At 41.9% G+C, this 22,825-nt stretch overlaps 1 long non-coding RNA gene across 2 annotated transcripts; it reads left to right on the forward strand.

Annotated features, from left to right (window-relative positions):
• Positions 1–826: 826 nt before the first annotated feature.
• Positions 827–22,543, forward strand: LOC137475393 (uncharacterized). Of its 2 annotated transcripts, XR_010999864.1 has the most exons (3): positions 827–998; positions 18,158–18,262; positions 20,580–22,543. It is a non-coding gene; the product is annotated as an uncharacterized lncRNA (long non-coding RNA). The 2 variants fall into 2 exon arrangements; XR_010999863.1 differs by lacking the exon at positions 20,580–22,543 and having other exon boundaries at positions 18,158–18,785.
• The last annotated feature ends 282 nt before the right edge of the window (positions 22,544–22,825 follow it).

A 22,825-nucleotide genomic window follows, 5' to 3' on the forward strand; every position in this document is an offset into this window, starting at 1 on the left:
AAGCATCTTTTATCTCAATTATTTGCTAGATTTGTCTCTTTAGCATTACTTTTACAGGAACAGGAAAGAATACTATTCAAAACACATTAAAGCATAGAAAAAGAGCTGATGTTTTCTCTTATTGTTCAAATGACATCTCAAGCATAAAACAAAACGTGAGGAGTGAGTCAATATCTTGAAAGCACAAAAACACAGAATTGATCTTTTTATTTGAAGTGGTTCCATGTGTTGAGCTGAAGTGGGAGTACCAGATACTTCCCATGTACAAAAATCAGGCCACATCAGTTTAACCTAAATACCCAGAAGTGGATTTAGTAGCTTGACATCTTTGAAAGCTCAGCCATCTCCCCAGAAAGTTCTATGGAGGAGCAGCAGTAATTAAGTTCTTCTTACCCTGTGCTTTTGCTATTCCTTGTTCTTGTGCATGTCTTTGCCTTAGGAACAAGGCTAAGATTTGGTGCATTGAGCACATTTCATCCCTTGGCCAGAAGCAGCGTGGGTCCCTGCTTGGTGTGGGGAGGAAGCAAAGCAAAGCCATGTAGAGAGTGAATTGCAGGACATGCTGCATGGCCTGGGAACCCCATAGAAGCACCCCAAGTACCCCAGAACCCAGGAGAGGTCTTTCTCCTTGCCAAGAAAGGCTTGCCATGAGCTCCTCTTTCTAATCTGACTTGTAGGTGTCCACTGTAGGGAAGGGTGCAGGAAAGAGATATCCCAAGACACACATAACACTGATGGCAGTGATGCTGAGCATGTGAAGCACCACCTGGATGCCCTGCAGAAGCTGTGCCCATGCTTTTAGGGCTGAACAGACTGAAGTAGCTGCCTTGTGAAGCCAGAAGCACCAAGCTGGCTTCATCCAACTATCCACATCTTCCAAACGCCTTCTAGTGCCTTCAGAGGCAACTAGAAACACCTGCCCTGTTTGTGAGGTGTTGAGTGTTCTTACTAATGTGCTGCCTCTTTAGCAGGGGACTCAGGATTGAGCTCCAGTTAAGGTAACTGTGAGCACCTCGTGCACTTTAATTATTAATGCTATTGCTGTTCCTTTTCTTATTTCATTGCTGTTTTAAGTAAATTGTTCTTATCTCAACATGTGATCTTTGCCTTTTGTGATTCCGGTTCTCCTCTCCAGCCCAAATAGGAGAGGGAGAGGGGAAGGAGGGAGAGTGGTGCATGGATTGGAGTTTTGATAGGAACTCTAAATGGGAGAATACCATTCCTAAACCATGAGAACCTAGCACTGGATTCCTCTGGGCAGAATATAACAAGCCACTGATGAGTGCATGCTGCTAACAGAGTTTGCAAAGCTGTAATCAGTGTAAACATTTTGTGTCTGGCAATTTCTTACTCTGGGTGGAATGGTGTGTCCCAGACTTTCAAAAGCATCTTTTGCAATTGTGATGGGGCTCTTCTCTCCATGCTGGGCATTGCCAAGTTGAGTGTAGCTGTGTTGTCTAGGGCAATAGAGGAGTCCTATCTAGAGGAGACACAGGGATGGCTTGTATGCTGAACCTTGTTCAGGAAAATTGGGCACCTTTGTGTAACAGGGTACCTGTTTGTACAGAAAGGGCCATCTGTGTAATGACAGCCCAATATGAACATGATGCTTGTCAGAGGCTATGCTGGAGATTTGGGGAATTACACATGCTGGCTGCATGTCTTCAAAGGCTCCTGCATGCAGAAACAAGAGGTATGGGAGATGGGAGCCAGCCTGTCAGAACGCTGAATGCACCAGCTGCCAGAATGGGTGGCTGCCATGAGCTTGGGCCCTGTGATCTGGTGATCCTGAGTCTGAACTTTTATAGCCAGAAGAGCTGTAACCTGTGGTGTTTCTAGGCAGAGCTATTTGCTGATTAACCTTGATGACCTTGGATTCTAATAATACAGTAATTTTAAGGCTAATGTAACAAATTTAAGCAGTGAAGACCTTTCAGGTGACACTTGTGTAAAGATTCCACTTTAAAAATAAAGTAGGATTAGAAAGAACATATTAGCTAAAACATTTACTGGCTATTTTGGACTTGACATCATAATTCTTGTGAATTAATGGGAGTTATCTGTAATAGTCTGGCAAACCTTTCCTTCTCTGTTCCTTGTTTTTCAGCTCTATTATCCCTTGTCATGTTTTTAGTCTAAGCTAAGAGACTAATCAGAAGCCAGATAAAATAGCCTGAAAGATCTCTGCTGATTTCAGACATCTCTGGAGCAGTCTCTAACGCTAGTAAGCTCTTAGAATATGAACCCAATTTTGAAGGCGTTTATACTGATGGAATAACTTCTTGCTCCAGAAAGTTACTCTGCATTTCCATCATTTAAACTCTTCTCTTTTTATTCACCTGTGCACCACCAGACAATGCTACTGTGCTTTATAAGTAACAGTGAGTAACAGACAGTGATTGTATCCTCATGCCTTCTTTCTATTAAGTTCTTAGCAGATTTGGATGGGTAAAAGCTTTATGCTTCAGATTCTCCTTTTATTTGTGCCACTTAAATTTTCATCTATATAAAGTAATTTCCTCCTTCAGTCCTTCCCTGTCCTCTCCTGCCTCTGGCTGCTCCTCAGCATTTTAGTCAATAGGAACTTCAATTGGTGCAAGCACATTAGGAATTAGCCCAAGAGCAAGTGTGTTATGAGAAAGTTTCCTATTATTTCCTAAGAGAGATGAAAGCAAAGGAAAGAACCAAGTATACTGAGCAAAACAAGGACAACAGGCAAGTACAGGATCAAGGAGGAAAGATCTATTAAACTTGCATTCAACTCGGTGAAAAGAGAAGGGGCCAAGGCATGTAGTGTGACTGCAATTATCATACAGTGCTTTGGGACAGTGATTTCCAGTATGCTCTTTCCCATTTTGTTTAATTTTTAATTCAAATTGTGTACTAAAAATAGGGAGCATTTTAAAGCTGAAAATATTTGAATGGCATAGGAATAAAAACCAGAAACTGCAAGAGGAATGCTGCTGTAGCTGAAACAGCCCTGCTGGGATTTTTAGCTTTGTGTCTCAGTCAGTTAGAGTTACAAAATGCAGATTTGCCTTATCTGGGTCACTTTGGCTGAGAGAACACATGGTAGTCCCTTTGTGAAATAAACAATTAGCCAGAGCAAGTGGTCATCTGTCTAATTCTCTTTCTGTAGCTACTGCTATTCCCTTCTCTTGTGTGAATTTGTTTGTACAGATGATTATTAATAGCAGGAAGCTTTTAATTTTTGCAAGTTTTATAAAAAATGTTGCAGCCTCTAGTTTTCAATTTGTATCAGTGCAACATGGCTTGTTTGTCCACAACCAGAAGGTCAAAAGACTTTTATCTAGATAAAATTATGAAACCTTATGCTTATGTATTAGCCTCCTCTCCAGAGAAGACTGGAGAATTTTTTGCCTGAAGCCCCAATTCAGCAACTGCTCTGAAGAGATCCCTTAAAAAAAAAGAGCTATTCCTTTTCTAGGCTAAGCATAAAAAAAAGAAAAAAAAGAAGCTGAAAAATCAGAAAGCAGTTTAATCTAATTCTTAGGCAGCTGTGCTTTACAAGCCTCACCAATCCTCTGCCATGACTGTATGCATGTCGTGTTGGCACCACTCTTCAGCAGCCACTGGAGGTGGTGCTGCCACCTCTGCCTTTGGGTCTCCATTCCATTGAGACTGGCATTGGTGACTTTTCATGAAACAGCTGATTTGGTGTGGTAAAGATACAAACCAGGAAACTCCCCCAACTTCAGCTTTGTTTTTTGTCCAAGTTACATGTTTTGTGAATTATAATATTGGTAACATAATCTCATATCTTTCTCTAGATTTCTGTGGACTTCTGTTTGAAGGATTAAATGCATTTGCCTAATTCACATATTAAATTCTATACCCAGGGAGGCTAAGAAAGAATAATTACCCTGAATTTTACAAAAATCACATCCTTCTTTCCAGAGCTTTTCTAAGGTTCTCCAACCATGTCCAACTGGAAGGATTGTTACACCCTAATGAACTAGCTTCTCCTTTAGAAGATACTGGTTCATCCAACTACAGCAGAGGGTATTTTAGAAAAGAAAAAAAAGATCCGTATGTTTCATTTTCTGCCATTTTACAATCTAATAATCAATTACGGTTCAGAGTAACCAAGGCCAGTTAAAGGGCTTTAAGTGCTTAAGTCAAGGTGAGACTGGAGTTTTCTTTTTGGACTTAAAATGGTATTGGTAGAAATTGGCTACCAAGAGATACCACCAAATACATCACCTGATGCCTGCTTCCAGATCCTGTTTAGCTGTGTAGAATCTGAGCCCCTGAATGTTAAGAATTAGGGGAATACTTGAAAACCCTCCATTGCACTGTCAGTCAATGAATTTGCTTGCTTCTCACAGAAAGCTTAGAAAAGTGTTGGGTTTTATTTTGATTTGATTTTTCCCCCTCATTTTCTTTCATCAAATGTAGTTCCCAGTTTCTAATAAGCTTTGGAGCTGACAGTTGTTCTAGAGTTACAACCAATGTTAAGCATACAGGGGTGAATGAGGATTAGTTTAAATTTTAAGAGGAGAATTTCAGCTCAGAAGTGAGCCAGGTCATATTCCAAAAGCAGTGAATTGTATCCAGCCCCAGTGTGGTGGACGACTGGCACCTGAGCTGCAGCTTACATGTTACAAATAGTTTGTGGTTATGTCTGTCTAGGAAGGGATACTGCAGATAGGTACCCTTATCATTCTCTGAAGTTTTTATATGTTTTTATAGATGAATTGTTTGCCAAACCTGAAGATCTCTCATTTTCTGTTGCTGTTGGAGAAAAGATACTAGAGACAATTGAAAGAAAATTACTGTTGTGTGGCATATGGCTGGACCTGAGCAGTAAACCACAAACCAACCTCATCCCCCAGAAGCTGCTTCACAGAGGTGTCTGTTTGGACTAATACAACATGTGGTTGCTGTGGAAAAAGAAGGTAAGGCTAGATGTCCTGCATCTGCTTTTCTTGACAGCCCAGCAGTGTGATTTCTCCTGCAGTAAAGTCTGTTGGAAAGCTTAGATAAATCTTTTAGGAGCATTGGTCATGACACAGGCTTGGGGCAGTGGGGGCATGGCCCTTGTAAGTGAGGGGAGCCTGGGCTGAGAAAGAAGACTCTTGCATCTTTCACTGAGTTAATTCCCCAAACAAGTTTCAAGTTTAGAACAAGTGGGAAAAATAACTTGTATGGGTTCACGTGAGTGACAGTGCCTTGCAGAGCAGGATATCCTTGATTTCCTGATGACACATCAGGACAACAGTTCTTTAACACTAAGAGAGTATATTTTATCTTCAAAGCTTCACTTACATTAGCTAATTAATCCTCATAAAGCCTGAGGGAGTCACATACGTATTGTTACAAGCCATGGACTAACAAAGGACTTCACAGTTATCACCGTGTCTCAAGCTGTGGCTACTGCTGGCATCATCCAGGGCAGGAATTAAGATGATCTTACTAAAAAGCATTTCCTTTCCCACCCCCAACAAGTGGCAGTTCAATGAAACTGTCAACAGTGATTTAGAAGTTGTGATTCAAAATGAAGCTGGACTACTTCTATCTACCACAAGGTAATATAGCCATTCACAGCTAATAAATGCCTTTCACCAAGCAGGCTGTGGGGTGCGGCCTGGGGAACTGGGGCAGAGGGCATCCAGGGGTGTACTCAGTCAAAATCCCAGCAAGCCAGTGCCAGCTCTTGCTCTGCTGGAGCCATGCTATAGCCCTGAATGTTCATCTTCACACCTCAGGGAAATGAAGAAGTAGATCCATCTCTGTGCATCCATGCACAGAGAAAGTGAGCAGCACTGTAACTCTGCACAAACTGTCTGTAGCTGTATAGATATGTGTGTGTGTGTGTATACATATATATATTTTGTCCTGCTTCTCTTGCTGCTTCTTCTAAAGCCATGATGCCAGGGGTGAAGCAACTGTCTTGAAGCATCTTGCTGCTTGGATTAAAAAAACACCTGTTCCTCCTTAGCATAGATAAGGCCATCTGTGCACAGCTGAAGTGAGATAATATTTAGGAGCCTTCCAGGGTGCTAAAGACTGCCCTTTCTTTGACATCTTATGCTATTCAAGCTCATGGCAGTGCTTCCTTTGAACTTGCTTACTTGTTATGTAGTTCTCCCCACTTGCATAAATTGAAGTAGAGTGCAATTAATTTAAATGATATGGCCCAGGGAGGGCACATGTGACAGATTCCATGCTGGTAGGAGCCAGCTGATGGTTGGACATCACAGGTCTCTGCACTATGTACCAGTAGGTTTGACATCCATCAGTCAATAAAGCCCACACTGCCCACCTTTAGAGGGTGAGTTACATGTGAAAAACTGTTTTCTCTGTAGTTACTAGAAGAGACCACTGGGATTGTGGGGACCTGCATGAAAACTGCAGTGGTAGATATGCCTTACAGAACAGAGATAGATGTGGCTGCAAGGCAGCAGTTTTCTGCTTGACTGAAAGTCAGACCATGCACCCTGAAGGATGTTTGCTTTTGGCCTGTTGTTAAAGGCCTACTTTAAAGACAATTCCACTGCCATCTCAGTGAATCTCTTCTAAAGAGTCTATATCCTCTTTATGTTTTCCTAATATTTAACCTAAATCTTTCAAATTGTCACTATTGCAATTACATTCTCATCTGTTACTTCTCCATAATTACTTCCTGTCCAGTCCATTGTGGACATGGAAATTATTTACTTTTTTTGTGTGACAGCTTGGTTGTATGCATGACAGCCTAAAGGATGCTGTTGTGTCCCAGCTGGGACTTTTTTTTTGATTTAAACAACCCTGTGCATTCGGCCTATACTTGCAGACTGTGGTTTCTAGAGAGGTGATCTATTTTGATCCTTCCATCTGGTATGTCCCTGGTTGTTCCAGGTCCTCCACAGATCATACTGGAATGTGACCTCACCAGTGCTGAACCAACAAGCAAGAATTACTTCATATGTTTTTAATGTTACCCAGTGAGAGAACTCTGCTTTTTGGTTGTGTCAGTGTTTACTGGGGGCCCAAGGTAGGCACAGACCCAGGTGTCAAGGACGGACAGCATTTCCCAGTGGTCCAGAAAACAACTAAATTATATATTTACCTTCTGATTTTCGCTTCTTCCCTTTTTCATTGTACCAAGAGTAGCAGTAAAGGAAACTTACCTCTGTTAAGAAATTTATTCTCTTGTAACTTCCTAATTTAGGATTGCTAAAATGTAGCAGCACTACTGACATCACAGCTGTACTAGAAAATTCATTCCAAAATTAACATACCCAAGACTTGACCAAGTGAAGCAAACTAATTGTAATGGGTGAGTCATGATAAACTGTAGAAAAGAAAAAGTTCAGAATATTTAGCAGACATACCAAAGGTCACATGAGAAAAATACAAAGGTCAGTATGAGAATTATTATGTTATTAACATTTTAAGTTTTGCTCCTTCAAAAACTAAGTCATATAATCCCAATTGAAAGTGAACTAGAACTATTCTTGTGGAGAAAGATGAAACAAGCCAACTAGAAGGACATAGGAATACATAATTTTTACCAAAATACTGAATGTGGCCTAGGAGTGTTGCACAGGCAAGAGGCTGCAACTTGACCAATGTTGATTTCCATGTGAAGGAAGCCCATTTTGACTGGAAAATGTAAAAAGAAAATAAACATCACTGTAAGAGAGAGGGGATTGTGTTTCATCTAAAGTGAACTGGTGTTTTGGTGACCAGAAAATTTTCTACTTTGGAAACAGTAAAGGGGGCTCCTAACTGTAGGTGAATGACCTTCATGCTTTAGCTACTTCTTCCACTTCCCCAGTCTTGACAAGGAGGCTGATGAACAGAGGCTTCTCCCTACATTTGTCATTATGTGTTGCAGGAAATGAACATAACAAAATTTGGTGTAGGACCTTGTGAAAAGGAAAGGTGATTTATTTTATACAAATCTATTTCCAGTCCTTCAAGTTCATTCTTGCAGATTGTTCATGTATGCACACACACACACACATTTCTCACGTGTGTTCACACTCACTCAAGAACCTTGTGCTGTCTGTGCTCAGGGAGGCAGGGACAAAAGACACTGTGCCTTGACCACTTACTACGTCTCAGCTTTTTCTTTTCTGGCAGTGACAAACTCCTCTTTGGCTAATCCTTTCATAGGATCTGAGAAATTGAGGATGATTTAAGAAATTTCTAGGAATTGAGAAATTACTGTAGTGTAATAGATTGACCTCAAATCTTGCTCAGTCCTTGCTCCAAGAATGTAAAGCAGGGTTACTCCCCTTCATATTTGTATGTGTTCTAAGATTATAATCCTATTTCCTGTTGAGACAAAAGGAGGACAGTGGCAAAACAGCTGAGGTACATGCTTGCTCCCATCTTGCTGTTACCAAAGTGCAAGATTTGTGCAGATGAACCATCTCCGATGGGCTTTATTGCAGAGTAGACAGCTGGTCTTCATAGCAATGCACTCCCCAGCATCTACAGCTCAATTTTTGCCATTCATAGGGTTGGTAATCAGCATGGGTTATTCTTTTAAACCTTGCTCTCATTTCTAATAGTGCTCTGACACACAGGAATTTCTATTGGTAAGTCAGCTAGGTTGATCTTAATATGTCACAAATGTCCACACAGATGATAGTCTGCAGCCAGGACCTTGTAACTTGAGAAGTATTCCTCCAGACTCCCCGAAGCTCCTAACTCAGCAGAGGCTGCCAGAGAGAGCAGGCTGATGCAGCCCAAACATACCTCTCATCCCAGTGAGGAAGGAGATAATTGCTGCCATAGTGGTCACTGTTAGCCTCTGTGTAAGATTGGATAAGAAGGGCATATGTTTCTTCTATTTAGATAAAACAAGGGCCAAAGTGTAGGCTGGCAAAAGTGAAAGCTCTTACTAAAGAAAGGAGCTATAGGAGAAACCAGAATTCTGCATTATCATTGAAGACCTTAAATTGTTTCATCATTTCCTGGCACAGAAGATTTGCCCCTGCAGCAGCCCAACTGCCCAAGGACAGGTGTATCCTGGGGCTTTCTCAGGGCCACAGCTTTCCCCTCCACTGCTGAGGATACCTCACCCCAGGCAGGCAGGGGAAGAGGTGTCCCTCTCTTCTCTTCCCCTCCTGCAAGTCAGGCTATTTTGTCTTTTCTCTAGACTTCCAGGCTTCTTGTGTTAAGGATACACTGGCAAAACTTTATAAATTGCAGCTCTCGAAAGAAAAGACATTTTATAATCACTTTATTAGAGTTACACTATCCATCCTACACTGAGCCTTTCTTAAAGATCAAATATGATGTGGCTGTTGGAAAAAGCATCCATCTCTGTATACCTATATAGTAGGTTTTAGGGTGACACCCTTAGGTTCGTGAGGAGGAAAAGGATAATACTCTAATAAAGTTACAATTATTGCACTAGGTCCAAAATATAAATCCATCTGCCAGTTGTTACAACCTAGCTAAAGAGGGGGTAGGAATCCATCAAATTATTTTCCTGGAGTTTTATATAGCTACTTATAAGAGTTAAATGAAAATGTGTGTGTGTGTGTGTGTACTAGCTAGATTTATAGACTCTCCTTAAAATGTAAGTATTTCAGGTTTTGCGGACAGAGCACAGAAACAGAGGCCAGAATTGTTTTACCCACATAGCTGGTTTCAACTCTCATTTATTTGGATGAATTTGGCAGTACTAGAGGGACTTATGCATGTTTCACACAGCCATTTCTCAGGACACTTGTGAAAATTTGGGAATTTGAGCCTTGAAGCACCATGAAGCAGGAAGGAAGTTAATGCTGCAAAAAGCATTTCCTTTGGCAAGTACTACCCTTTCCTATGCCAGGACCCCTCAGTGAACCAGAGCCTTCTGGCCACCTCCTAGCTACCACACAAAGCTCTGGTTAATATCTGTGCATTTTTCATGTATTTTCTTTCCTCTGTTAGATATTTTTTGCTAGATCTCTAGCCAGGCCAAGCTAATGTAGCTTTGCTGGTTTGGGGTACTTGAAGATGTAACCTTCAGTCAACAGAAATGAAATCCCTTATTCAGCTGCCAGTACATTCTTCAAGCAGCAGGACAGTCTATACCTGTAAGTATGCACAACAAGCAAAATAAATTACAAATGCACTGAACTTCATTATCCGGGGTGGCAGAGAGGGAAAGGAGAGATTTTGGCCGGTATCCAGTCTGACCAGGGTCCACAGCGGGGTAGGCATTGCAGAAGCATTTCTGTCTCTTTGCAGGGATCCATGATAGGCTCTGCAGGGCTTGCAGCTCTGCCTCAGGTACCACAGCCTCTGTGCCAGGTGCCACCTCTCTGTGCCAGGTGCCACCTCCCAGGCTGCACAGACACCCTGTCTGGGAGCTGTTGCCTGCGATTGTCCTTGCACCCTCCCTGTGGGACATGAAGTCTGCTTGGGCTCAGCGAGACCGGTGGCAGTGAGCCCCATCCTGAAGGGCTTTTCCTGCCTCCTAGTCATGCAGCCCTGCTGGGTCTGGGTGTCATTACCTCCAGCTCTGACCCATGCAGGACCGATTTACTTTAATATAATGAGTTCTTTTTGCGCCTTCATATTTCACTTCCTTGCCACGTTCATTCCTCCCAGCCTTGCCTTTCTCTGAGCAAAGCCCTTCCTTCTCCGCTGGACTCCCCGTGCAGGGCAGGCAGTCCTTGGGGCCTGGCAGAAATCCTTTCCCATCTGTTCAGGTTTGAATTCCTCTCGTGTGACACCCCCTACCTGAATGGTACAGAGCTCCACGGGGGGCCCTTCTCAGTGGCTGCGATGGTATGGATGTTTCTTCGAGGATGAGAAAAATCATTTCTGAATTCATTTACCACAGTCTAGGAGAGTGTATGATCATCTTTTAGAAGTACTCACCCTGCAGCTGAGTACCCTGTGATTTTATCTTCTTTAATTAATTTTCAGCTCTCCATCTAACTGCAACAGCTTTGTTACCAGCCTTTGCTTTTCCAGATAAATTCAGCCTCTTTCTGTTTTTCAAAGTAATCTAGGTCTTCCTGAATGACATTCCAATCCTTTGCTGTGCTAGCCTACTTCCTAAATTTGTGACATCAAAACATTTATTGATATAAATATATATTTTAAAAACATATTGATTTAACTTTCTTTTTCATAAATTGCTCTGATGAAGTTATTGTAAAAGAACAGTCCATGTGTATTACTCTCAGCACTTGCCTCAGCAGAAACCTCTTTCAGCAGAGAATTCTTTTTCATTCAGAAGAATACAAATGCACTGTTATCCAGTAAGATCAGGTTATATTTTATCTCATTTACTTGCATGTCCTCAATTTTTGTTTTATTTAGAAATTGTCCTAACAAATTGCACAGCACTGATCTCAGAAAAAGATCTTTTTTCCTTTTCATTTCCTTTCTAGAGGTGCTACCAGTGCTGTTATCCAGGGAGACAGTGCCCCTAACAGTGTCATTTGGTGTCATGGTTACTCAGAACTGAGGAGGGACATCACCTCCTCTTGTTCCCTCCCTCTGCACTGAACACACCTTCAGGTTTGGAACCACCCTTGAATTACCTTTAATTTTCACATCATTCCCATTTCAGAACAGTTCTCCTTTTTCATTGTTTTCTTTTTATTTATATAGCTGACAATCTATTTGTTATTTTAATTTTCTTTTCAATTGTTTTTCTAAACTCTGACATTCAAGTCAGTTTTCTTTGCTGATCTCTTTTTCCATTTCACCTAAGTGCTTTGATTACTTAGACTTCAGGTGATTAACTTTGCTTTGTTTTAAAAGGGACATGAGGTCTTGTGGCAAGACTCATGTCCCTTGCCTTGGGATGTGTGACCTGGCAAGAGTGAAGCTGTCCCAGTCTTTCTGTTGCAATGGTATTGTCTCTCTTGCTGCCTGGAGTGGGGAGCTTCAGAGCTCCATAGTGTCTCAGGGATTTCTGGCAGGATATATATAGGATGATCTGTATATTTTAGGATGGCTGTGGTAATCTGGGATGTCTGATCTCCCTATGAGAGACAGCCATTTTGAAGTTATTATTCATCCTGTTAGATCTGAAGCATTTCATTAGAAGTTGTTTTGTTCCCCATCTTACTAAATTTCAAACCCTCTCCAAAGTCAAATCCCTTAGTTATTTGGTAAGCTTATTTTCACTAGTTTTCTCCTGGTACTTAGTTCAAGAAATAGTAACAGGTCTATTTTTGTTCATTATTTGATTTAATTTTAACTGAGCCAGCCCATGCCCACTCACTGCAAAATTTTGTCTATGATTAGCTCTTGTGTGATGCATTCCCCTGCTCACCACTGCTTCTTGACTTAGTGTCACTTTGAAGAAATCTAGGTCTCCTGATCCACAAGTATTTAGGCTGTAATAACGATAGTGGTGTTTGTTCTGCAGTTGAGGCATGGGATGTGACATTTCTGTGAGAGCATTATTGGGGTTTAGAACTTTTCCTGATTCTGTTCCTGGGGGCTGTCAGAGATTCAGAAGAACCAATCTTTACTGTCTTTCCTTAGATTTCCTTTAGTCCCAGCAGATTGCCTCTCATCCATTCTGCCCATTCTCTTTCCTTTATGAACTACCACATCATGTTAATCTTCCATGATAATCTTTATTTCCCTGTTTCCTGAACATCGTGTACCTTCCAAGGACTTCTGAAATTTAAGTGATTAAATCAAGTCGTTTTTAGGATAGCTTTTACTTAGGCTTTTCAAGTCCTTTAATCTGCACTAGTAAAGACTAAGTAGCCCTTTCACTAACTTTTCTTAGCCTTATCTTCTGCCTTAGGCTGACAGAGAATAGAGGCACATACTTTCATCTGTGAATCATGCAGTGTTTCAGTTACACCCTTTCTTTTTCTTCTTGTACCGAAGTTTACTGGGAGATCTCAACAAAAACAACATTAATCATTCCTCCCACCCCCACCTCTCTTTAAAGCTTGTTTTACAGATTAAAAAAAAAAAAAAAAAAAATCCTCTCTTGGAAACCTGTTTGCCTTGCGTGAGGAACAGGTATTTCGGGGTCTTCACTGGGAATATCTGAGCTGTACAAGTACTATGCTAATGATCACCACCCCTTTGGAAGAAAGGAGTGCTCTCAGCACCTTTTCCACATATCATCCCTGCCTGAGGCATGCCAGAGACACCAGCCTCCTTGGTTTTTCCTTGTCCTTTATTATGTACTCCACTATCCATCTAGTATGAGTCACTCATAAACCTAACCTAATCGTGACAAATGTGAAAAACTAATCTTCAGTTCATAAGATGAACTGAAGTGGATTAAATAATGAAGGCATTGATGCCACTTACTTGTTTGATCTGTATGTGTTTAGATATATTTTGAAGTCAACAGGGAAGTATACACAACTTGTTGAATTAAAATATTTCCTGGTTATTATCTTTTCTAATAAACAAATTCATTTGCAAGTAACCACAATCAAGCAATCCAAGAAGAAAATATTTATACCGTGTTGGCAGTTGAAAGAGTTATTTAATTTGCGATGGGTGTCTGTTGTCAGGTAGATCCTCAACAGTGTTTCTCATTTTCAGATCTACTAATTTATGTAATCTTTATGATTTACTGTGTCATAGAGAAGAATCCATTACAGTTTCTGCAAGTAAGTGAGATGCTACATTAGATAACCAAATAATTCAGATAAATTGTTTTTCTTGTGTTGTGAAGTCAAAATACACCTGCTAAAGCAATAGCAGTATTTGTCAATATTCTAAATTTCCTATTAAGTTCTCTTTTCTTGTAGCTTCTCCAGCTGGGGGGAGACTGGGTTGAATGGCTCAAGAAAGTAACATTTCTAGCACCCATAGGTGCCATATTGTGAAAACAAAGCTCATGTGTCATGAAGAAAGTTTTATTGAATCAAGAACTTGATGTCAATTGTGCTTTTTAGTTGTGGAAGCCCGTTGTTTATTGCAGCACCACATTTTGTATAAGTTCCTTCCTGATTTGCAATAAATCACATTTCTAGACTGACACTGCCCCCACAAACAATAATTTACAACAGCTTCAGCTCTGATCTTTCAGTGCTGGTTTTCAAGGACTAGAGCCAAGATCTATTCACCACAAGTAAATCTGGGAGGAAGTTTACGTACTATGAATATTAATGAATGTTTATCTACCATGAGTTAATTTGTTAAGCAAAATTTTGGGCTTTTGATAACAGGCAGTCTACATGACACCAAGCCTGCTGGCAACAGAGGGAGTACACCTGTCTCAAAGGGACAAAAGTACAAGAAAGATTTTGAGTTGCTGGAGTGCATCCAGAGAAGGGCAACAGAGCTAGTGAAGGTTCTGGAGTACATGAGGAGTGGCTGAGGGAACTGGGATTATTTAGCCTAGAGAAAAGGAGACTCAGGGGAGACCTTATCATTCTCTACAACTACCTGAAAGGAGTTTGTAGCCAGGTGGGGCTTGGTCTCTTTTCCCACGTAACAAGTGATAGGACAAGAGAAAATGGCCTCAAATTGTGCCAGGGTATGTTTAGATTGGATATTAGGAAGCATTTCTTCACAGAAAGGATGGGCAAGCATTGGAACACGTTTTCCAAGGAAGTGTGGAGTCACCATCCCTGGAAGTGTTCCAAAAAATGTGTAAATGCGGCATTTGGGGTTTTTGTGGTGAACATAGTAGTGTTCAGTTAATGATTGTACTTGAAAATCTTAGAGGTCTTTTCCAATCTTAAGGATTCTGTGATTCTATGATTTAATTCAGAATATTGAAAATGATGCTATATGGATGAAAAGAAATGGCAGTCGTGCTCAGTTAATTTCAGACATAAACTTGGTTCTTTATGGTGAAACCTGAAAACAAGGAAACATGGCAGAATGGAGAGTGCATAAGCCAATGACAAGTGGTGCTTCTCTGTTCTCTCTAATAATGCAGTAAGGAGAAGATGTTCAGCTTCACCTTGAGGTCCTTCTCCTGCATTGCTCTTCCTATGCAATGGAGTGAGCCTCTTCAATTTGCTATTTTCTTTTTATTCAGACTAATATGGAGATACTAGTGGAAGTGATTGAGACTTTGGGATGTAGCAGCCTCTTGTCACTGAAGAGCATTCATGGAAGCTGAGTGCATGACTCCTCAGCAGAATGAGAGAATACACAGCAGAATCATATTTTTCTTTGAGTGTAAGAAAAACAGGAATAGCCAAGGCATTACAGATTGCTAACATCTTCCAAGTTATAGCATATAAACTTACTCTTCAGTTTTCTATTTTGTTAATACAAAGCCTGCACTACTCTTGCTTGTGATCCCTGAAAAATATGTGGTTTATGAGTTTGTCTCTCAAAAGCAGTCACATAAATTCATGATATGAGCAGCAATACCATTGGTGTAGTGGTAACCTCAACAAGTCTCTTTTCTGGCACTAGCTCTTCCCTCCCTGAAAGTATAACCTTAAAGGCCAGTACTCCTTGAAGAGGGCTGAGTGTGAGTGGGTGATGCTGCTACCCCCCTGCACCAGCTGCCTGTGCTGCCTTTGCAGCTGGGTTGCACTCCCCAAGCAGCATAGCTGGTGCTTCCCTAATATTCATTATGGAGAGGTGTGGCAATGCTGCTGGAGAGCCTCCCTCTCTCATGTAACGCCAGGTGTGGCTGGCTCTCCCTTTCCTCAGGCTGCTCCACAGAGTCACGTCCTTGCTGGACCAGCACAAAAATTCTGTGCTCACACAATGCAAACAGGCTTTCAGTCTAGCCCCTGTCCTCCTTCACAAGCCAGCCCAAGGCCAGAGTCTGTACCAGACAGGTCCCAAGGCAGGCCAGTCAATAGAGCCTGTTGGGCTCAGGCCTTCTGCACAAGAGGGTGAAGTAGCTGCCATCCCCAGTAGGTGAGGATTGTTGTGCTGGGATGCCTCTCTTCCCACCAGCCCATGTGCAGAGCACAGCCCCTCCTCAGCCAGCCCTTTACAACTGGTTTTTCAAAGGGCCTCTTGCTTGCTGCTGCTCTCGTGTTGTGGCTGCTCTCACCCAGCAGGCACAGGAGCCTAGTGAGACCCTTCCTTGCAGTTTCTATGCAATGGTATATGTTAGAAAAGCCTTAAATAGACTGCACCTACTTCAGTAAGTAGCCCAAAAGTGTAGCATACCACAGAAAAGAAAACACTTTTTCCCATTAAATTAGATGTTAGGCATAATGCAAGCAGCTTTCTCCTTCATCTACACCCAGATTTCATCCCGGAAGTCAATTGGAGCTGCACCTTAACAATTAAGAAAATAATTTGACCTAGTTAGGTTTTACAGAACAGACTTCAGTGGATTGCACAGACTGAAGAGAGAGCAGAATGTTACCCACTGAATTTACTATCATGTTTGTTTTGGGAGCTAAATTATTCTTCCTAATTCTGCTAGCAGTGTAATATGCTGTCTTAGTAATGAAAGCATATGAAAGCAAACAGATGGTGAAAGCAGAAAAAAATCCCAGCATGTCCTGATAATGTAGTAAGCAAGTTCATTTTTTTGGCATTAGGCTTTCATAACCAAGGCATGGTGATAACAAGTACAGACACATTTTTAGAGCACAGTTCATCAAAAAATACAGCCAGTTTCATTGCAGGGCAATGGAAGATTACTTTTTGAGACTCCTATATAGATAAAACCTAGATGTGAATGTTGTTGAATTAGACCCATTATCTATTATTGCTAGAAGATGAGTGACAGAACAGATACTGGTCAGAGCGATTCCATCACAGCTCCTGTGTTCTCTCATATCATTGCAAATGTAGAGTCTTTTGCCCATTGATTTGCAAATATGCAGCCATCCTGCACTACAGAAATACCACAGACCCTTCAATATAGGCTGTGATCACTGAAGGACAATTGGAAATTAAAAATACTTTATTTTCCTTTAAAATTTCAACGTTTCTATGTTGAAATTTTGAAGTATGAGGATGTTGCTTCTTGGATATTTGTGTATATCTGCAGTACATGGAGCCCCCAGTCTGACTCCAGCAGCCTCTTGCTTCTCCAACCCACATGTCCCATTCTTTCAGAACAGAAGGCAGAACAGCCTCAATGGGAAAAACACCCATTTGTTTAGCAAGTCTGAGAAAACTGAGACAACCTTGACTCACTGGCTGAGCAAAAGGCCCTGAATGTGCTTTCTGGGAAGGACACTATCCAGCCTGATGACCTTCAGACTACATTTTTAAGTCTCAGGACAAAACATGGACAGAAACAACACCAGATTCACCACTTATCATTTTAAGATTTGTCAAAGAAGGGATAAATTAATCTTTGTTATGATTTTTGTTTGAAGAAATGAGGCCACATCTTCATATAGCTGCAACCTGGACCAACCTTCAGCTTCCAGGAATTTGTTTCAGACAGAACAAACGAGGAGGAGACATGAAAACTGCTGCAGTGCCAAGTTCAAATGCCAGTGTACAGTTGTGGGGATAAATCCAGATCTGACCTCACTGATCTCTTCTGTTGGGAAAAGGGGTGAAGAGAGAGAGCCACATTTCTCATTAAAGTATCTAATTGGTTACAATCCTTTCCCCCCCCTCCACCTTGCACTTGTACAGCACATTGAGTAAAGTGAAGATTTCATTTTTAAAAAATATTTCATATGCACTGCTTCATTCTTGAGTTGAAGAAAAAAAGGCAAGAGTGTGGTTTTGATTGTTTCATCCATCTGAGGACCTTGTGTTTTCTGCTTCCTGAGGAACATTTTCTCCCATTATAATTTTAGTAATGGCTTGCTGATTTAACCTCCCAGGAGGTTTCTTCCAGATTGCTTTTAGTATCTTTGGGACATGGTGGTCACAAAATTCAGATTTCTTTGATGTCCCTATGCCTCCTTCATTTCATTACTTGGGCAGGACATGGATCAGGGAAGAAATGGAATTGACAATCTTGTCCTCAGGTCACAGCTGTTTTCCTGCTCCTTTGCCTGTGGCACCATTTTTCCTGATGTCACCTCCCCTTTCCGCGTCTTGGAGGCATGGTAGAGCAGGGAGGTGACCTTTGCTGCCAGGGTCAAGTGGCTTTGACAGCCTGAGTTGGGGCAAAGCCTGAGTATTTCTCCTGGCAGAGCCTTGGACAGGGACTGACTTGGGGATGGGCCCAAAACACCTGCTCAGACCCCCATGCCAGGGCAGGGATGGGCTGGGCAGAGTCCCTGGCTGAAATGGCAGCAGGTCATGTCAGAGTATTGCCTTCCTCTGCTGTGCTGCCATTCTGTAATCCCTGCGTCTCTTACAGGACAAGAGCCTGAGGTCCCTCCTGCAGAGAATTGAGACCTTGATCCCAAATTGCTTAGGCTGAGCTCAGCAAGCCTGTTTTCAAAGCAAAGCCTGCTTTCCTTGAGTAAATTTCCCTTTCAATTTTTCCTTGAAAATCCTGCAGCAAATGGCTTTAAATGCAGTGTCTGTGTGTAACTGCTCTTTTTGGTGTGTTTCCCGTAATGAGCCATAACATATGTGTGTGTCTTTACACACCTCGGAACAATGCTATGCAAGCATTAGGGGATTTTTCTAACAACTAGTGAATGTGCTGCTTTTCACAGCTCACCCAAACACTCCTGCCTGATAAGCCTGCCTGCAGAGGGACGTTATCTGTATTTCTAGGATCAGCAGAAAAGAGAAAAAAAAAAAAAGTGGGAGGCATATCTGAATATTTTAAACTGCTAATTCTGATGCAAGGAAGTCACATAGAGGACAGTTCTTGGATGGGGAAGCCTGAGGAGATGTGTTTGTGGAGCTGTAACACTGTCCAGAGAAGGAAGTTCAGTGAGAAGTACAGAACCTTGAGCTCTCTGCTGTTTCCTTTCTCTGTGCATCCTTGAGTGAACTGTTCTGTTTCTTCCTCTGGCAAGCACAATGCCAGTATATCCTCCAGTATAGCCATCCTCAGACATTCTAATGCAAGTAAGTGAATTAAAACCACAGCAGCACCAGATGTACCTTGCACATGAGTATAACAGTGCAGGAGCAGTATTTGCCCCAGTGATGTCCTGTCTTCATTAGCACAGGGAAGTGCAGCATGCAGATGGTCAAGAGCCGTCCCCCACCATGGCACGAGCAGCACCTCCAGAGCTGTGCAGGTGGGGTGCTTTCCCTGAGCCTGACTTCCTTGAGCCCCTGAATCCTGAACTACTCTAGTCAGAAATGTTCTAGCCCCATGGCTCAGAAAACATCTTTCTGAAGAGTAAGAATTTTGCTGTGTTTCTGATTTTAACCTGAAGCAACCCAGCCTGCACTAGCTAACAGGCATTTTTCAGATGGATCTTTAGGCCAAGTCCTTCACATTTCAGTATAGAGCTGCACTGTTATTCAACACATTGCATTTTCCAGGAAAAGACATTTCCAGGAAAATGCAGCTGGATGTTTTTGCCCTGTGGTGGTTTTTCCATCTTTGATTACTGTCAAAAGCAAAAGATCTTGCTGTAATCCACCTTCCCAGTGAGGATGAGCCTCTGAGACAACAGTGTTCCTGCAGAAGTGAGGCAGGAAGCAACACTTGAGAACAGAGGATTGCATGGCTGGAAGGCATTCTTGCTGGGCGAAATATCACGTGCATCTTTTTTTTTTTTTTTGAAAAATCATCTAAACCCAATTCTAGCTTCAGCAGGCACACAGCACCAACCTCCTGTCCATGCCCAATGCTAGTACAAACCCCACAGCCCTGCCCCACTCTCACCCAGACCATGTTACTCTGTGCAGAGATTTTTGTCTGCACTGAAGTCAGGAAATTCAGTTATAGTTCCCACAACAACCATAAATCCAGGTATTCTGAACAAATACTGCAAAACAAGTAGTTAGTTGCACAAGTGTTTCTCAGTAAATGCATGAGAGATCCAATGGTACAGCAGGCTTGGATCTCTACTGCAACTCCCACACCTGCCCCTGTAAAACCTGAGCATAGCTGAAAGAGGGGCTTGGGGGTAAAACCTTTTGACAGCTGATGCCAGGCACCAGATATTCTGGGGTAGCTGTGAAATTTCTGGTGACTTGAGGCTATAATCCTGGTATTGGAGAAGGTGGCAACCACACTGTATGTCAGAGCCAGTGAGCAGCAGGTGTCTGCTGAACTCCACAGCAGTGCAGGCTAACAAGCATCCTCACATAACACAGTGTATTCTGCTCTATTTACTGGCCTTAAGTGGACTTCATCATTTTGGTAGCTGAGGGCTTCACACTTGTTAACATTTATCTCTGCAGAGGCTCTGTGAAGTAAGGAAGAACTGTTATCCCCATTTCACAGGAGAAGGCTGAACCAGCAGGAGGCCATACATCCACCCCAGGGTCTCAGCGAGTCTGCAGCAGAGTCTGTGCCTCCCAAGTTTGAGGGTCATAACCTCATTTTCCAGTAGTGACAGAAAAGATACAGAACCAAAATTTCACAAGTTAATAAGTGCCAGGACCTGCTGGCTGGAATCCACAGGCTGTGGCCTCCTGTCTCCAGCAGCATTCATATTCTCCTCTGTTATTTCAAATATTTTATTGTAGCATTATCTTGTCTAGTCTAAACAATGGTCCCACTTGCTCTTGAGAGTCAGGACCCTACCATCCCTTTGCTACCCCAGCCTCCACTCTCTCTCTGCACTTGCACAGTGCAAGAACCACCACCAGCCCCCCAGTCCCTCCCCACCTGTTCCAAAGCTATGCTCCTTTCCCAAGCACAGGGACAACTCATGTCTCTCGAGTGACGAGGACGTGTGTGGCGTCAGTGGCATCAGTCCAGATATATATTAATGGCAGAAGAGAGAAAAAACTGTGTCCCACATTCTGAGATGACCCACCATAGAGAAAGATCCGAGCTGTGATGTTCCTGCCTCTGGACATGCTGTCTCTTAAAGCAGGCAGGAGTTCAAATCTCCAGCTCTGTTTCAGTCCTATCCACTAATAAAAACCCCAGGTGTTTCTGGAAGTACTATTGATGTCTGCTTTGGCATGTGAAGTGTGCATCACTTGCCTCATTGCCTTAAAAGCAGTAAATCTCTGTTTATCTTGATGGTTACTTAGTAATGGAAAGCAGTGGCCAAATCAGTTATCTGAAAGAGGCTAAATAACATCTTGCTCCACACGCTATATAAGTGAGGCAGGGAGCTTCAAAGCCCTTCTTGGTTCCACGTGACTGGGTCTATCCAGAGTGGTTGAAACAGGCCAGCATACAGCACTCTGTCATCCTGGCATGTCCAAGCAATCCTGCTGCTGACCAGCCAAGGACACATGGGCATTTCCTAAGTTTCCACTGTGATTAGACATAGCATCCCGTGACAGTTTATGAACAAACAGCAACTGTATTTAGTCATGCCTTTAAATTTGGTAAATGTCCTACCCGGCTATTTCAAAGCATTTCACAAACCTGCTCGCTCTCTTGATTCAGGAATTCATTGTAGTGGGTAAGATGTCTTCATAGGGATTTGTTTGTGTTTTCCATTTTCCACCTGCAAACTGGGAAGAAGGCTATTCAGCCATTTTTGTGAAGGGATTTGGGAACTCTACAAGGAGAGTGCTTTTTAGGTATCAGATATCAGTAGCAGTCTGTCACATTGAATTCAGCAAGGGAATGGCTGGCTCTGCTGTTGCAGCACTCATGGAGGACTCAACTCCCAGATGAATTAAGACCCTCTGTGTGACTGAATCTTTTTGCATATTCCTGCCTCACCTGTAAAATGGAGACAATAATGTTTCCCTGATTGCATGAATTTTGAGAGACAGTACATTAATGGTACTGAGACCCTCACCATGCAACACCATGCAACAAATAATTCTGCAATAGCCACACATACAGCATTCATCTGCATTTGTATTCAGCAGACTATGGAAGGAACTGGACGATTAACACCTCTACTCTAGGGCAAAATGCTTGGAGACCACATCCAGACATCCAGGTGTCTGCTGAACTTCATGGGGTTTGGTTTCCAAGTTTGGCTTGAATGTAGATTGCACAGCTAATTCCTACTTAATTTATAATAGCCTGAACCTCAACATGAACACCAACTTATTAGGAACCTGGATCAGCTGCCCATTTTGTGCCTTGGGTCTATGTCTTGAAATTACTCTATTGTCTGCTGCAATCTACTCTGAAACTGGAGATTTGTTTCTACAGGAGGCAGGGAAACATTATGTTGCCAAACTACTTCCAGTCTTTTCCAGGATTACAAGTCAGGGAATGGTGGATAGATCTTGTGATTTCCATCCTACAATTTAAACCAGATGGGCTAGCCTTGCACCATAAACATTCAAGCAAGTAAAACAAAAAATTGGCAGAAGAAGTTCTGTTTCCTGAATAACTGTGTTATTATGACTTATATTTTTTAACAAGATGCATATAAAGCTAATTTACAAGATAACTTGATCAATGTCTTTCATTCATCCCAATAAAATGTGGAGGTTTTGTTTTTGCTCTACAATTCTCCAGCCCTACTACTTTTAACAGGTACAGGGGCTAGTATCTTTGAGCTTTCCCTCTTGAGAAAAAAACAAGGTGAAGACACAAAATGCAGCAGCTGTTGCATAGCCAGAGCCATTGGGATGCGAGTAGGACAGGAATTATTGCAGGCAATGAGAGGGAGGATTTAACCTGAATCAAACCTCAAGACAAAAATGATGAACCCACAAGTCCACACTGTATTTCATTGTTTTTTTTCACCATGTTGTTTACTTGCAGTTCCTTCATTTTGATACAGGTATCAATACCTGAAAAGTATTGACTGTGTGGCTGGCATACTGAACTACTAGAATAGTGGTAAAAAGCTCTTTCCTATTCATTTACTCTTTACATACATGAAAGGCAAGACAGTATCAGAAGCAGAGGCAAAAAAAGAGACCCAGATAGTTAGATGCCACTCATCTCAGAACTTGAAAGCCAGTAAAATAACTAAGGTGCTGTGAAAAAATATCTGCTATAATTAAAATGGCTGAT

The sequence above is a fragment of the Anomalospiza imberbis genome, chromosome 6, assembly GCF_031753505.1.
Source record: "Anomalospiza imberbis isolate Cuckoo-Finch-1a 21T00152 chromosome 6, ASM3175350v1, whole genome shotgun sequence".
Lineage (NCBI taxonomy): Eukaryota > Metazoa > Chordata > Aves > Passeriformes > Viduidae > Anomalospiza > Anomalospiza imberbis.